The sequence below is a fragment of the Eschrichtius robustus genome, chromosome 11, assembly GCF_028021215.1.
Source record: "Eschrichtius robustus isolate mEscRob2 chromosome 11, mEscRob2.pri, whole genome shotgun sequence".
Taxonomy (NCBI): Eukaryota; Metazoa; Chordata; class Mammalia; order Artiodactyla; family Eschrichtiidae; genus Eschrichtius; species Eschrichtius robustus.
The window spans coordinates 84,175,225-84,190,958 of NC_090834.1; the positions used below are offsets into that span (position 1 = coordinate 84,175,225).

The 15,734-nt window shown below is 35.9% G+C and overlaps 1 protein-coding gene across 1 annotated transcript in view; it reads left to right on the forward strand.

The window, feature by feature from the left end:
- The window catches only part of LOC137772245 (hypoxia-inducible factor 1-alpha inhibitor-like), a 155,318-nt gene that overhangs the window by 39,297 nt on the left and 100,287 nt on the right, over positions 1–15,734 (forward strand). The gene's annotated exons all lie outside the window — the stretch shown is intronic.

A 15,734-nucleotide genomic window follows, 5' to 3' on the forward strand; every position in this document is an offset into this window, starting at 1 on the left:
AACATTGTATTAGGGCCCTTCCCCTGAGATGGCTTCAGGGAGGGAGCCAGTGAAGCACTCCCTTCCCCTTCTAAAGGACAGGAGATAGCATCTCTTCTCAAATACTGCAGTTTCCAATGGCAGCCTTTGGGGCTTCCTGTCCCATCTTACATCTCTTTGGAAAAGACGGTCAGACAAGTTTCAGTTTCTGTGTACTCGGACAGAGAGAAAGCAGGAAAACTAGCATATTCTGAACTGGGAGAATGTAGTGACTTTGCTTTCAACAGAGTCCTCTAGCCATTATAGTCCCTGCTATTGGAGAACTTTGGGGAGGGAAAGGTCTACGTCATTTCATCACACCATTGTTACTACTATGTTGTCTACAGTAGAAATCCAGCGATTCTCACATCTTTCTATTTTCTCTCGAGAACTTAACTATGTAAATGATCATACATTCTTTTAATTTTTATTTTAGGCTTTTGGTTTCTTCTCTCCCACTTTTCCTTCTTTCTTCTATTCCTCCCTTTTTTCCATTCTCTTTTCTTTTGGTCCTTGGCCTGGACCACCCAGTTATTATGTATGGTCTAGTCTCATTATGGCTAAGAGAACAAATTCTGAAGTTAGACTGCCTCAGAGTTCAGCTCTAAAATTGGTATAACAGCACCAGTATCATAGGATTGTTGTGAATTTTAAATAATATAATTTCTTCCTTCAACAAACTATTACATAGCACTTCATGCCAGGTTTTGTTCTAGAGCCCACAGAGATGCATGTTTACAGTCTTATCTCTCACTGCACCACCTTGGGTTCTTGAATGTTATAGTCACACTGGATTAGTGAACATTCCCAAGATGTGCCTCTTCTTTCCTGTCTACTGCCTTTGTTAATGCACTTTCCTCAATCTAGAATGTCCCTCCCTCATCTATTGAGTGTCTTGATGGTGTTGGGACCTCAGTGTATGTTTGTGCTGGAGTTCTGCTACTTACCATTTTCACTTCCAGGTTTCTGGTTGAAGAGCCAGATGGGGTAAGGAACCTCCATTAGATAAAACTTTCTGGAAATAATTAGATTTGAAAAGAGTTAAGCCTAAATCTTGAGGTCCCATGACCTAGATTTTCCCCCATCTGTTTGCAGGGGGTAAGGTTGAAACAGAATAATGAAGGTTTGCTCTTGGGCAGTGGGGTGGCCTCACCTCTGGTTACGGTTTTCACCAATTATATTAATCACTTCACCAGAGAAGGGCAGGGAATGCGCCTCCAATGTTACTGCCCTTTGGAAAGTGGACCTGAAGCACCCTCATGTTTTTTATAAAGACTTATGGGAAGGGGAATAAATAGTCCCTCTTAATGATAAGGAGTTATGACTTAATTCTGTAGGAAATGGGAGCCTTTGAAGTTTTTTCAACAAGGGCATAACATCCTCATTGCTTTGCATTAGGATTCACAGCACTCATACCATATATTGATACATTGTTTTAGTGTTTTCAAAGGTTTCTTCAAATATATGATCTCATTTGACATGTACTTCAGCAAGCAAGGGTATTACATCTTGAACTATATACAGGGCAGTGTCTTGCTGGCTCCCCTTCATACTAGAAATCTGAAGATGGATAGTATATCCACAGGTAAGGCAGGGACTTTGTGTTGAACTCGTAAGCAGAATGTTCTGGGTTTTGTTTTTGTTTTTGTTTTTGTTTTTTGCTACCCCTTGGTGTGGTGAACATGTATCTTGAGAAGTTAAACTTGAAAAGGTCAACCTGTCTTTTAAGCACTGAGTGTCTAGGAAACCACACGGCTGTGAGCCTTTGCCATGGAGGGTTATCTCTGTCTGGAATCGAATCTGTATATATTATGTCAGCCTCAGCCAGTTGTCCAGTGATGAATGTGGTGCCTACTTCGTCCAGCTTGGCGTTCAAGGGGGCCCTCTGTCTTCCAGTTGATGGAAGGATAATTAATAAGCATGACAGAGGATGGTGAAGAGACTTTTGCACGGAGAATCTGTTGGCTTTGCCCACACGTGTGAGTGATTGTCCTTGTACCCTTGAGGGCAAATCCTCTTGTCTAGTGTGAGTCATAACAACTGTAGCCTCTCAGTTGGAGCCTCAGGTCATATGTGAGGGGAAGACAGCTTGAAGCTGGAGCTGCTCACTCATGCCTTTTCAATGAAGAGCATGAAATGTAAAAGCCAGGTGGCCCATATCTTTTCATTTTGAGAATTCAGTGATGACCCCTCCAGTTACCCACTAACTCAGTGGTATAACTCCTGAATTTGGAGTTCATCCTTCAGAATCTAAGAGAGGTAATTTTATTCATGCCATTTCCAGTCGGGACAAAGACATCCACTCAATCCCTTGCCCAATCTTTGAATTTGGTGCCCCAGGGCAGTAGTGCATGTGAGTGTACACACACACACACACACACACACACACACACACAGAAGCCCACAATTTAGACTCAGTTGTGGAATTTATATAAGTTAAAACAAATCAGTGAATAAGAATGATTTCTAAACTATGGTCAGTCAGAGACCAAAAAGCTTGGAACAGATTTTTGACGCTGTTTTACTATTTCTCACTATTCTAAGCTCCAGGAAATATATCTGCTTAGTTTTTATTTAAGAAAAATTATTTTCAGCTAGGAATGTTTTCCATTTCAGATAACAGAATACCTACTTACAGTAGCTTAACGAAATAACAGTATTTTTCTCCCATAACGTTAAAAAGAAGTTTGGAGATAAGCAGCTTCCATATGTTGTCACTCATGCACTCAAGATGGCTACAGAAGATGCAGAAGTCATGGATGCAGTCAAAGTCAGAACTCAAGAGGACTGTATCACTGCTGAGAGCCTTTCTCCTCACCAGTTTCTTATCTGAGAGATAATATCTTTTCCTGAAAGTCCCCGTCATACTTCCCCTCATAATGACTATTCATGACTACCCCTGCATGGAAGGCTGAGAAAGTATGTAATTTGCTTTTCCAACTTTATAAAAGACATTTTAAGAAAGAGAAGAATATTGTTAGTTGTTTTGGAATAGATGACCTGTGTATATGCTACACAACTCTACCTCTTAGTGCCTGATATGGGGCTTGCTACTGCCCAGTAAATAATTGTTGAGAGAAAGTGATCCAATCCCTCAATAATCATTGGCCCTGCTGATTCTCTCTCTTTCTTTTCATCAACTATTAAGAAGTTACACTTAAGCTACAGCAGACCAAAAAGATGTGGATTCTTCATTCCCAAGTCCCAGAGTTTCTTCTAAGTGGATCCCAGGTGATTTGGATCTAAAACTACTCTGTTTCCTTTCAAGAAAAGATCCAGAAAGGATTGTCTCAGTGAATACATCGCATTGTTTGAATTATAGCATCTTTTAAATATCTTAATATTTGATAAGGCTATACCCTTTCAGCACTCTTCTTTTGAAAAAAATACTGGATTATTATTGTTTAGTTCCTATAAAATATCAATTTTTTTCTGTTTTCTTTCTTCCCTAAAACTTTTTGTTTTTGTAAAATTGAAAGTGTATTGAGTTTTGGTTAATTAAAGGAAAAATTAAGTTTGTGATATTTGATTTTCTGTTCAAGATCATGGCAAACATTTCCATTTGTTTGTCTACTACTTCTGAGTCCGTGATTAGTATTTTGAAGCTTTATTCATGTAGATCTTACATGTGTTTTCTTAAGTTTGGAATTTATCTATTTTGTTGCTTTTGTTAATGAGGTAGTTTCGTTCACTTATTTTCTAATGGTTTTTATTGGCATGCATTTAGGCCATTGTTTTCTATATGTGAATTTTGTATATAACTACCATACTAGTTCTCTTAAATTTGTAATAGTTTCTCATTTATGTTCTGGGTTTTCCTACAAAATATCTTTTGGGTGTGCAAACAATAATGATTTTATATTCACCTTTTAATTGTCTATATACATCTCTTTTTATTCTTTTCCTAATTGCATAGGTTAGTTCCTCCACAAAAATATTAAATACTACTGATGATAAAAACATTCTTATTTACCTTTTTACTCTATGGGAATGGTCCTATTGTATCTGTTAATTAAGATGCTGGCTCTGAGTTCTTTTCCTATTTTCTTAAGAGGTATTTTCAAGAGTGGATGTTAAGTTTTATCCTTTGCCACATCTATGGAAGTAATTATGCTTTTACTCTTATTATCTATTAAATAATGGTTAATCAGATTTTCCAGTGACTCACTTGTTTCATTCTTATTCATTACCATTAGCTTTAAGACTATGAATTTTTCTTTGATCACTTCTGTAGTTTTATTCCATGAATTCAATATGTATAGTATTAATTATGGTTACTTTCAAAATATTTTACAGATTTAATTTTTATTTCTTCCTTGATACAATAGTTGTCAAGAGAGAAGCTAGGAGGAAGATGTTTGTTGCTTTCTTTTTGTTGTTAATTTCTAATTTGTTTCTTTCTTTCTCTTCCTTTCTTCCCTCCTTCTCTTTCCCCCTTTCTTTTCTCTGTCCTTTTTTTTCTTTTTTCCTTGAAGATTGTTAAAGGCATCAAAGCCTTATATTCTATTTTCAAATGAGGTTGTGGAGAAGTGCAAGACCAGCCCATATTTTTCCCCCATGAGTAACTTCATCTTTTCTCCCCAGATATCTAAGGAATACTTCTTATTTTTGTAGTCCAGAAAATATATTGGACTGTATTATTTTGTGTCAAATTTATCTGGGACACATTATTCTCTTTTAATCAGTAAAATTAATTTTTTTTTTTAATTTCTAGAATTTTTTTTTTTTTAGTGACAATGCTATACATTTTATTTCTTGCCTATTATTTCTGCTTTTTTCTTTTGGATCACTATTCATGCGTTTATGTATCTCCATACCTTTAATTCATATATATCATTTTCTCTCTGATACTTTTATCTGCTTATTCATATTTCATTTTATTTCCTCACTTTTCTCATTCCTGTACACTGTCCGTAACTGTGTTTTCAACAATGTTTTTATTTCTTGTGCTACTTTTAGTTTGACTTTAATTTTTCGTCCACTCTTTTCTAAAGTTTCTACACCAACATTTTATCTTCTGTTACCTTATTATAGCATTCTTAAACTCTTATATCTCTCCTTTGTGCTCTTGTTTTATAGAAGTTGTTGCTATATTGTTTTAAAAAATCATAGTGATATATTTGTCACAGTTTTCTTCTGCTTCAAAATTTCTGGTGCATGATATTTGTTTGACATTTTTCCTGTTTTTTTTTTTTTTTTTTTCTTTTTATAACATCTTTCCACATAACATCTTTAGACCTTTAGGTGAGTTTTGAAGGTGGTTAAATATGAGGGAGAGTCAAAAACCTCCAGTCTGAACCAGAAGTATGAGTGAATTTTCCTAGCCTTAAGTTTGTGCTCTAGGGCTGTTCACAATATAAATTTACTTCTTTTTCTATGCCTCAATGGCAGGCTACTTTCCATATTTTTTACATTTGGTCTTGTTCTTCCCAGCATCTCTAGACTTCATGCTTAAATTAATTCAAGGAAGCTCCCAACACCACTTATATGTTTTTTTTCCCTCCTTGTGTTCTGATGAGTTTTTTTCTCAAAATGTGCCACATACTTTGGAGAAGTAACTTTTGCTGGCTTTGTTTGAATTCTAAAGCTATGGATATTCTTATTTTGTGTCTTTCCATACCCTAGTATGCTTTTTAGTGTATCTGTCCTCCTTGGTTATATATTTTGGTTTACATTTTATATAGATATAGTTTTGTTGAACAAGGATTTTGTATTACCTTTGCTGCTTTGGAGGTGATTTCTAGAAGAATCAGGAGGCAACTCCTATATTTTTCTGTGATTTTTAAAGCTTGAAGATAGTTTATTTTATCTTATAATTAACAAAATTTAAATTATAAATGCAATTGTGTGCTCAGTGTTAGAACAAAGTGTATATTGAGTATTGATTTCATTTTCTTCTGTACTTTTCCAGCATAATCATATGATAGTATGCTATTACAACCTTTACTTTACTTCACATTGGACTTTTGCAGTATGATAATTTAGAGGGTTACTTTTACAAAAATATTCTGGAATGGCACTATTTTCCCATAGAACTACTCTTAATCTTTGATATTCAACTACTTCTATTTTGGAATGCATATCTCACCATCCATGATGATTTCTTTCTTTTGTATTAATTAACTGGTCTAATTTTACCAGGTTCTCTTGAGTCAGTGACTAGTAGAATTTGAGAAGTTCTTCAATGAGAACTTAGCATAATTCACGGAACCATGAATCTCTTGCAAGTTTGTAACTTTATTTGTAGTCAATTTGCACTGTGTTTGCATTGTATTTTTGGTTGTTTAATAGCTTACAAACAGAAGAAAGTGACCCTCATAGGTAATACAAAGGTTAGGAAAATACATTATTAGTAGGAGGGAAGCAATGTTAAAGTGGAGAAAATTTTTACCTGTGATCATAGGAGAATATTTTCATTTTATGATAAGTTTCCTTCCTACACAGTCTTATAATTACAGGGATTTAAATAATGTATACTGATATGAAGAGGACCTCCTAAACTCCCTTGTTTAGGTAACATGTAAATTCATGAAAGTATAGCTTAGCAAGGAAAATAAAAATTTACTTAAAGTTAAGTAAAATTGGGTTTTATTCTATTCTGACAAGATCCTGGATAAATACATAAATATAAATATATATTGTTATATTTTGGGTGCTATATTTGTTTACATTTTCCATTGCTAGTTCAATATGATTATGAAATTAAGTTGATTATCTGTCACCTACTTAAAATAATCCTACCTCAGATATTTTTAAATAATTACATTTACCTACTTTTAAAACTTCTAATTTCACATTTGCTTTAGTACAGATGATTCTTCAATCCATATTAATGATTGAATCCTTCTTGAATGGAAAAAACGGTAAATTAGGAATTATAAGACTTGAGTTGAACTTCTTTCCTGACTTGTAAACTTAGTCACGTCATGTCACCTCTCTGAATGAATCTTGTTTGAAGAATATTTTGAGATTTAACTAAAATATTATTGAAAATTTCAAAAGTATATTAAAGTATAAAAGAATCTCTATTCCAAAGAACGTCTAGAAAAACATCATTGGGTGGTATCTAGATGAAATGAAAGAATCAGGCAAATGAGAATTTGCTTGGTCATTTCAGTGACAAAGGAGTCACTTGTGTAATTATCATTTTTGTTTTTCAACAAGGATGATTTTATGTAGATCAGCCCTTATGGATTTGCATCACTTCATATCCTTTCACTGCTGTATTTTCTCTTGCCTTTAACATAGCTCAGTCACAGAAGCCATAAGATAACATTCTTAGCATATTTAGTACATTAAATTAATCAGTGCCCACATATAAAAATATGCCCACTAGCAGTTCTGTAACAACTCAGTGTCTTTCACATAGGTGATCTAATTTGGCTGGATACCACCAAAACACAAAACTGACTATGGTTCCTGTAGTATCATTTCTGTAGTTATGAGTGTTTAAACATGTCACATCTGGCCTAAACAGATGTATCATTCAGATCCAAACCTGACAATCACTTACTGAGATCCCAGTAATTCAATTATACATGCATAATTTATTACAAATATTTACTGAGTATTTTCGCATCTATTCTTTGTTGATATTACTCTAGGCAGTGGGAATGTGGATGCAGAAGATGCTGTCCCTGCTTTCTAGGAGCTTAGAATTGAATGTAGCAAACAGAGGAGTAATGGGACAATTATATTAAAATCAGATATAGGTGCCATTTCCTACCACTCTTCCTTTGTTTACTCTGCTCCAGCCACAAAGGCCTGCTTCCTGGTCCTCAAACATGTTAGTGGAATGTTCTACCCCAGAGAGGCATATGCCTAACACTGTATCTAGCTTTCTGCTTAAATCGCCTCTTTAGTAATGTCTTCCATGACCTTCTTATGTAAAGTGGTACTTTTTCACTCTGCTTTATTTTTCTTCATGGCACTTACAATTTCCTGATATTATATTATGTTATATTATGTTATATCATATCATATCATACTATTTTTCTTATTGTCTTTCTCCCCCATTAGTATGTAAACATCCCAAGGGCAGAAGCCTTGATTTGATCACTACTTTACCAGACCATCAAAAATAGACCCTGGTTCATAGTAGGCATTCAGTAAATTTTTTTTCATAATTTAATAGCTATAATAGAGATATGCACAAAATGTTTTATGTCTGACACTAGACCAGACTTTCATATACATAAATAATTTCAATTAACTCCTACAACCCATGAAATAGCTGCTATTATCTCCTTGTCAGCAATATGGAATGTGAGACATGAAGGATTAATGTGCCTTTATCTGGGGGTAGAGTGAGGTACAGCATAGTAGATGATAGAGCCCAGGTCTTCTGAGTCCACTTCCAGTAATCTTGCCACTACACATGGACTGTCCGGTAGCTAGGAGAGCAGATGAGAGGTTAAATACATAACAGAAAATATTCTGCTATTGTTTTTGCTGAGACTCTTCTCACAGGCCTAGAAAACTCTTATCAACATAGATTTTTCTTTAACATAAATCACCCATGAAACCTTGAGTTAGTTCCTTTAGGTAGAGTTTTTATGACCCTGTAGCTCATCCTTTCTATTTATCTCTGAATGGGATGACAGGTCTAAAATGTGGAAAGGGACTGTATGAAGCCACGTGATTTATTGTCTTGGCCAGGTGTCTTTTGGTTGTCAGTGAGAGAACCCCAACTCCAATGGTAAGAGAATTTATTGGCTTATGTAACTGGAAGAACAAAAGGTGGATATTCATGTATTGCTGCATTCAAGTATTTGTAGGATTGCATCAAGACCCTGTCTCATTTTCTCCCTCTCTTATTAACAAAAGGCCCCATGGCAGTTCCAAGTCACCTGGTCTTTGGAGTGGATGAAGTCAGGAAAAGAAAGAACAACTGTCCCCATGGTACTTGCGAAATGTTTGAGGAGAGCCCTGATTGGTCTGGCTTAGATTACACACATGTTTACCTGACCCAGGAGGCCTGGGGGCTAGTGAGTTCTTTCAGGGTTCACACCCCTGGGTCCAGTGTGGGCCTGAATCTTATAAAGTGAGAATTATTATAGTATTGGAGCTTCTCTTCACTTCCCTGAAGGAAGGCATGCTATGCAGACAGAAACTATTCAACCACCTCACTTAACTCCCCCTACTCCTATAAACCTTATTCCTGCAGTAAGCAAGTCTTTGTGAGAATGTTCCCTATGCCAAGCTCTGGGATAGGCCCTGACTATTATCTTTTTAATCAATAATCCTTGACCTTGAAGATACAGATATGAAGAAAAATGGCCAACATGGAAAAGATAAATAAAATCACAAACCAAGGTAGAAATTGCTTTGGGAGCTCAGATGAAGCACTGAAAAAATATGGACCTGTTTCCTGACCATGCCCCTCTATATCCCTCCTTCACCATTTCCAGTAATTTTAGATGACAGTCTCTTTGCAAACTCTAGTGTATCCTTGGCCATATTCTTTCTGCATTTGTTCTGTCATCAAAGACACTCCCTCCCTAAGTCGTCTCAAACAGCTCCAAAGCTGCCTTTCCAAAGTCATGGTTTTGCAATGTTTTAGGATCTTACTGTCCTCTTTTTATTTCATGCAACTCCTTCAGTGACATTTTGTTCTTAGACATCAGGGACTGTTGCTGGGAGAGGAAAGGGATGGGAACAAGTGGGGAGGGTTAAATCGTGACAGAAAGTGAAGACGGGGTACCTTCAAATTAGATTTATTTATTAGCATGATGACTCACAGGATAATAATGCCACTTTGCCAGTGGCCAGGATAGAAGGCAAGACTATAAAGGAATAACTGGCTGATACTTAGAGGCATTCAAGTTGTTATATCTTTAGGAAGTTAAAAAAGTACCTTAGTGTCTGCTTACTCATCCCTGGGCAGGATGTTCTAAGCTGGAAGAAAAAAGAAAAGTTTGCTTTCCTCTGATTCTGATTGTCAAGGACAAAAGGCCCAAGTTCTGCCACTAATTAGATTTGTGACCTTGAGAAGTCACTCAATCTAGCTTAACCTCGGCTTTTTGTTAAAGAAACAGTTGGTAAATTATATCTATTTTATGGTTTGGTATCAAAATCTATCTACATATCTAGTATCATACCCACTGACATATTTATATGATATGTATATATATACGAGATATATATATATATACATATGTATATATGTGTGTGTGTATATATATATATATATATATATTAGAGAATGTTTACTAAGGTCCTGTTCAGCAATAGAAGACAGCAGGTATTGAGTAAATCATCTTCCTTATTGTTCCCTCTTCCTCCCACTTAGTCTTGGTTTCCACCTTTACAGATGGCTGAGCTGAGTCAACTGATCACTAAAATACCTTTTCTTCTCTGAATTCTATTCTTTTGGACATTTTTATATCTTTTACAAGTGAGGAAAATAGCATTATTTTCCAGAAATTATTTTGTGTAAGTAACATTTCCTCTGGTCAGAAGAACTCTTCTGCTCAGTGTTCTCACACACATTTTTTTTCTACCATGAATACATTTAAAGAGTCATTACCGCTCAGTTTTACCATAGAGATTTCCAAGTTACGCAGTGCCGGAGAGACAGCCAGAGCCTTTGGGAAAGGGAGAGGCAGGCTTCAAGGGGGACAGAGCTCACCCTCCGGGCATGGCTTTCTCCAAGAAGTTTCTTGGGGATGAAGGGTGGGTCAGTTTCCACGTGTATAGTCACTGCAGAATTTCTTTACTCTTCATCTTTGCCCTCACTTGGAGAGGAAATGATTCAGAGGACAATGGGACAGAGCATTTCTTCTAAAGCCATCCTACCCATCATCACATCAGCACTGAAGTTAGCTTCGTGTTTCCTGCAGACTCAATGAGCTCAATTTCCATATCATTTTCCAGGACTCTGGAAGAAACTGTCACAACCCACAAACAGACCAGTAGAATCATAGAATAACAGAATGATAGAGTCAAAAACAACTAAAGAAGTCACCCCCATTCAACTCCTTGCTTTAAGGATGAAGAACGTGATGGTCCTTAAGGTTAAGTGACTTGCTCAAGGTCTCAGAATAAGTTAGTGACAGAGGAAAACAAACCAATATTGTCATTACCCATCCCTGGTTAACATTTATGTAACACTTTATATTTACAGAATGCCTCTTCTATATGTGTCCTATTTCACAATTAAATTTATTTGAATTATTTATTATTTTCATTTCCACATACAGGGAAGCTAATTTGAGGTTAGAAAAGATTAAATAACTCTTTCTGAGATCATATCTCCAGAAAATACCAGAACATAGATTTGCATTCCAGTTATTTTTATTTATTTATTTGTGTGTGTTTGTTTCCCTTGTCATCCATCCAGTCAGGGAACAGCTGGCCAGCCTTCCTTTATCAAATTTTAATTAAGGGAAAAAGTAATGAAAGGTATCCATAAATTAGACCCTGATGATTTAAATAGAAAAGAAATCTATTGTGTAATTGGTGGCTTTAAATTTACAATGGACAGACTTGTTTTTGATTGCTATAGAACCATGACTTTTAGAAATCTTAGTAAATAAATACTAACATACTCCTGATTTGGCTTCAGTAGAAAATTTAATATGTCTTTTATTAGGGAAACTGGTGACTTTTTATTTAAAAAATATGAATTTATTAATTGCGGTAACATTAGAAATACTGATAAGAAAAGGGAAGAGTATAAAAATCACCCATCCACGACTTTACAATCTAGAGATAACATTTGGTATGCATTCTTTCAGATTTTTAAAATTGTCTTATGCATATGTATAATTCTTTAAACAAAAAAAAGTGATTATACTATGGACTCTTTAAACTATTTTAAAAATAAATTAAGATCATTTTCTTATGAATATATACAAAGATTCTTTTTTAATCACTGCCTAATACACATTTTATGCATAAAAAATATTTAATTTCCTTTTGCTACACATTTCAGTTATTTCAAATTTGACATTATTATAAATCATGCTACAGATGAATACCCTTGTTTATAGATATTTGCACATTTCTCTGATTATTTCCCTAGAATATATTTCTAGAATTGAATTGCCAAATCACAGAGTATGCATATTTTTACAACTTTTTATACATCATGGCAAATTGCCTTCTAGGGTGGGGAGGATGGTATTCTTCCTACCACAACACTCTGTCTTAATAACGTCTGATTTCCCCTATCCAAATACTATTTTCTGAGTTTAAGGGAATGGCTTTGATCCATGTTAGTAATATTTATCACCAATGACTTTAGGAAAAAGAAAAACTCTTACATGTAAGATTGATTCAGATATTCTGGCTCCTAGAAAATTATAAAAAGAATCCTAGCCTCTGGATTTGGGTACACTGTGAATATGCCTAGTACAAGGGATTCTAGTACTTGGTTTCTAGGAAGAAATAGACGGAGACTCTTCTGGTCTGCTTTTCCAGGGCCATGGTCATTGGCAGTATAGCAAAGAGCGTAGGTTCTAGAGCCTGAGTATCTGCACTTAAATGCTGACTCTATTACCCACTAGCCGTGTGACTTCAGGCAATTACTGAATTTCTCTGTACTTGTTTCTCTACCTTTAAATGAGGATGGTAATAGTCCCTATTTAGCAGTGCTGTATGAAGATTAAATGAGTTATACAGTTAAAGCTCTTGAATAATGCCTGACACATGAAAATACTAAATAACTATTAGCCGTTATTGTTGTTGATATTATTGTTATTAAGCTGTAGCAATTATTACTGAAAGCCAAATACATAGTAGATACTCAACAGTGTTTGCTGAAAGAATAGTAAAGGAATGGTGAATGCATCTAGAGAGAGAGTTCTTGGCTAGAGACACAACTCTGGGAGCCTCCTACAGAGCAATGGTAGGTGAAGTAGGTAAGTGATTGAAGGGTGGTCCAGCAAAGAAAGTTGAGGAATGAAGTCCTTGACTCAGGAAATACTACTCATGTCTACTATCAGAAAGAAGAAAGTAAGTTTGTAAAAGACACAGGTGGAGCTGATGTTGGTGATGAAATAGTTGGAAAACCAGGACAGCAAACAGAGCAGCCTATTCCGGTTTGAGCAGTGGCTTTGGGTTTTAACCCTGGGAGATAAAGATGAAGAAAATAGACATGAGAGGGAATAAGGATCCCTTTGCCCCTGTCCATGACTTTAGGATTATAGGTGACCTGATATACTAGCAATAAACTCTTAAAAACCAGCAAGGAGTTAAGGTATGGTTCTTTCCAGATAATAATTGCATTTTCTCTACAGCTGCACTGTCCGACATGATAGCCACTAGTCATATGTGACTACTTAAATTTTACTTGATTAAAATTAAATAAAATTTAAATTCAGTCCCTTGGCTGCACTGGCCACATTTCAAATTTTCAATAGCCACATATGGTCAGTGGCTACATATTTTACAGCACTGAATTAAACATTTCCATCATTTCAGAGAGTCCTATTGGACAGTGCTGCCTTCTATGATCTGAAGGAGTTAGCAGTGTGGGGATTTCAGACACCCTGGCAACAAGGAAACTGTGATTTGAGGGTACAGCACATCCTGAGCCTTATTTAATTCCTGAGATCAGTGTATCAGTCTGGTCTCAGCAGGAAAGAGACACTACACACAGATTGGACAATTTGAGGAGAGTTTAATAATAGATTCCCATTGGCTGGACCAAAAAGAAAGCCAGAGGGTGAAAGAACCTGTTAATGTAATCCACTAAGGTCAGGTGTAGAAGGATGGACCACAGATCTGCAGGGTTACTTGGCAACTGTTGATAGAAATGACTTGTGTCATTTCTCCAGCGCTGAGGTCTTTGACCTACTGAGGGAAGCATGCAAAGTGAATCCTTGCTCTTCTCTCTGGGTAGTCTGATCTTTTCCCTCTGTCTTCTCACAAAGAGGCTTTGGGGAGCCTTTTTTTTTTTGACATTTTTCGCACGTTAGAAACACACTGTTTAAGTTGTGCCTGGGTGGATTTTATTTTACACTTGGAGAGTCTGACTTTTTTTATGTTAGTGAATTACCCATTAGTTAGGCATTAAAATATACAATACAAATCAGAACCAGGCTTGGGCGTAACCTCAGATGACCGAGGCAATGAGGTGAGGGAGAGGAAGGGGAGAAAGCCCTCTTGACTATACAAGTAAATTTGAGGTATGGAGCCTTGATTTTCTCAAGGATGAAGAAAATGTGGAATTAAGTAGGGAAACATCTGTTTCCTTTTTGATGTCTGGGTACAGTCACCAGGCAGCTTTGCTTTTTGAAAGTTAGATTGGGAGAGAAGTATTATACATTTGGTTATGGAACTTGGTCCCCTCACAGACAGTTTCTCACTACTGGTATTTTGATAAGTGATAAGTGGTTCAAGACAATTCAAGAAGAAATTCTTATTCAGCATAAGACCACCTCCCAACACCCACCCAACTAAAAATTGTGTAGCTCTATAGTTTGTGTGTGGCAGTTATCAATATTAATATCTCATTTTGGAGATGTGGAAACAAACTCAGGTTAAACAGTTCAGTCTGAATCACACATTTAATTGGTACTAGGATACTCAGAGCCTTCCAATAAAAACTGGTGCTCTTCTACTAAACATTTTTCTGGCATATATAAAAAAGGGATATCACTTATTTCTTGTTTTGATTAAATTTTAATTGAAGAGAAAATGTACATACATGAAACAATGAGATGGTATTCCATAAATTTAAATATACTGAGGACTCATAGCACCTTCTAAGCAAATTCATTTTCTTTCCCTCCAAACCTGTTTCTCTTTCCATATTTTCTATCTTGGTTACCACCATAATCTTTTGAATCACACAAGCTGGAAACCTGAGAGTCATCTTAAATTTTCTTCTCTTTCTCAACTCTTTCAGTCCATCCTCCAAGTCCTAAAGACTGCTAAAGATCTATCCCCTCCTCTCCAACCCCACGCCTCTGCTCTAAGTCACGTATTCCTCATCTCTCATCAGAACTGTTCCAATAGCATCTTCACTGGGCTATATAGCTCAATCCCAGTCTGAGCCGTTTTCCATCCTGGTCCCTTGGAGACTTTCTTTAAAGCCACATCTGAGCATGCCATTCCAGTTACTATAGCGGTAATTCCCAAACTCTGGCCTTTCTAGTCTTGATTACCTGATTTTAGTCATAACGGCAGATTATCTATACCCAGGGCTGATTCAGCTGATGTGAAGCAAATATGGCCACAGTGATCATTAAATAATGAAAAATAACTCACTCTTTCTGATTTTCCTTGTTCTAAGCAATAATAACTGAAACCACAGGTTGGAATATGCTGATCATATAATGTTTTTTATGAAAATCATTAAACTAAATACATAAGTACTAACTGTTTAGAAGAGTTATTAGCATAACACCTAAAATCATCTTAGGGTAAATGTTTCAGCATTCAGAAAACACAGGACTTTAAGGCTTAACTCCTTAATGTGATACCAAGATCCACTAGAATCTGACCATATCATTCACATTCTCTCTCATTGGGTCTTATTTTTTTTTTTTCTGTAATTCTAGATAATTATGTAGTCTGACAACTGGTTAGATCCTGGTACAAAGTAGATATTCAATAAATATTCATTGAATAAGCGCATGAAAAGAACTTGCCTGCCCTACTAGATGTTAAGCTCCCTTAAATTCGGGATCAACATGTTGGTCATCACTCTCTCTCTCCTTCTTCTCCAGAACTTTGTGCATATAATAAATGTTTGTTGAGGTGACGTG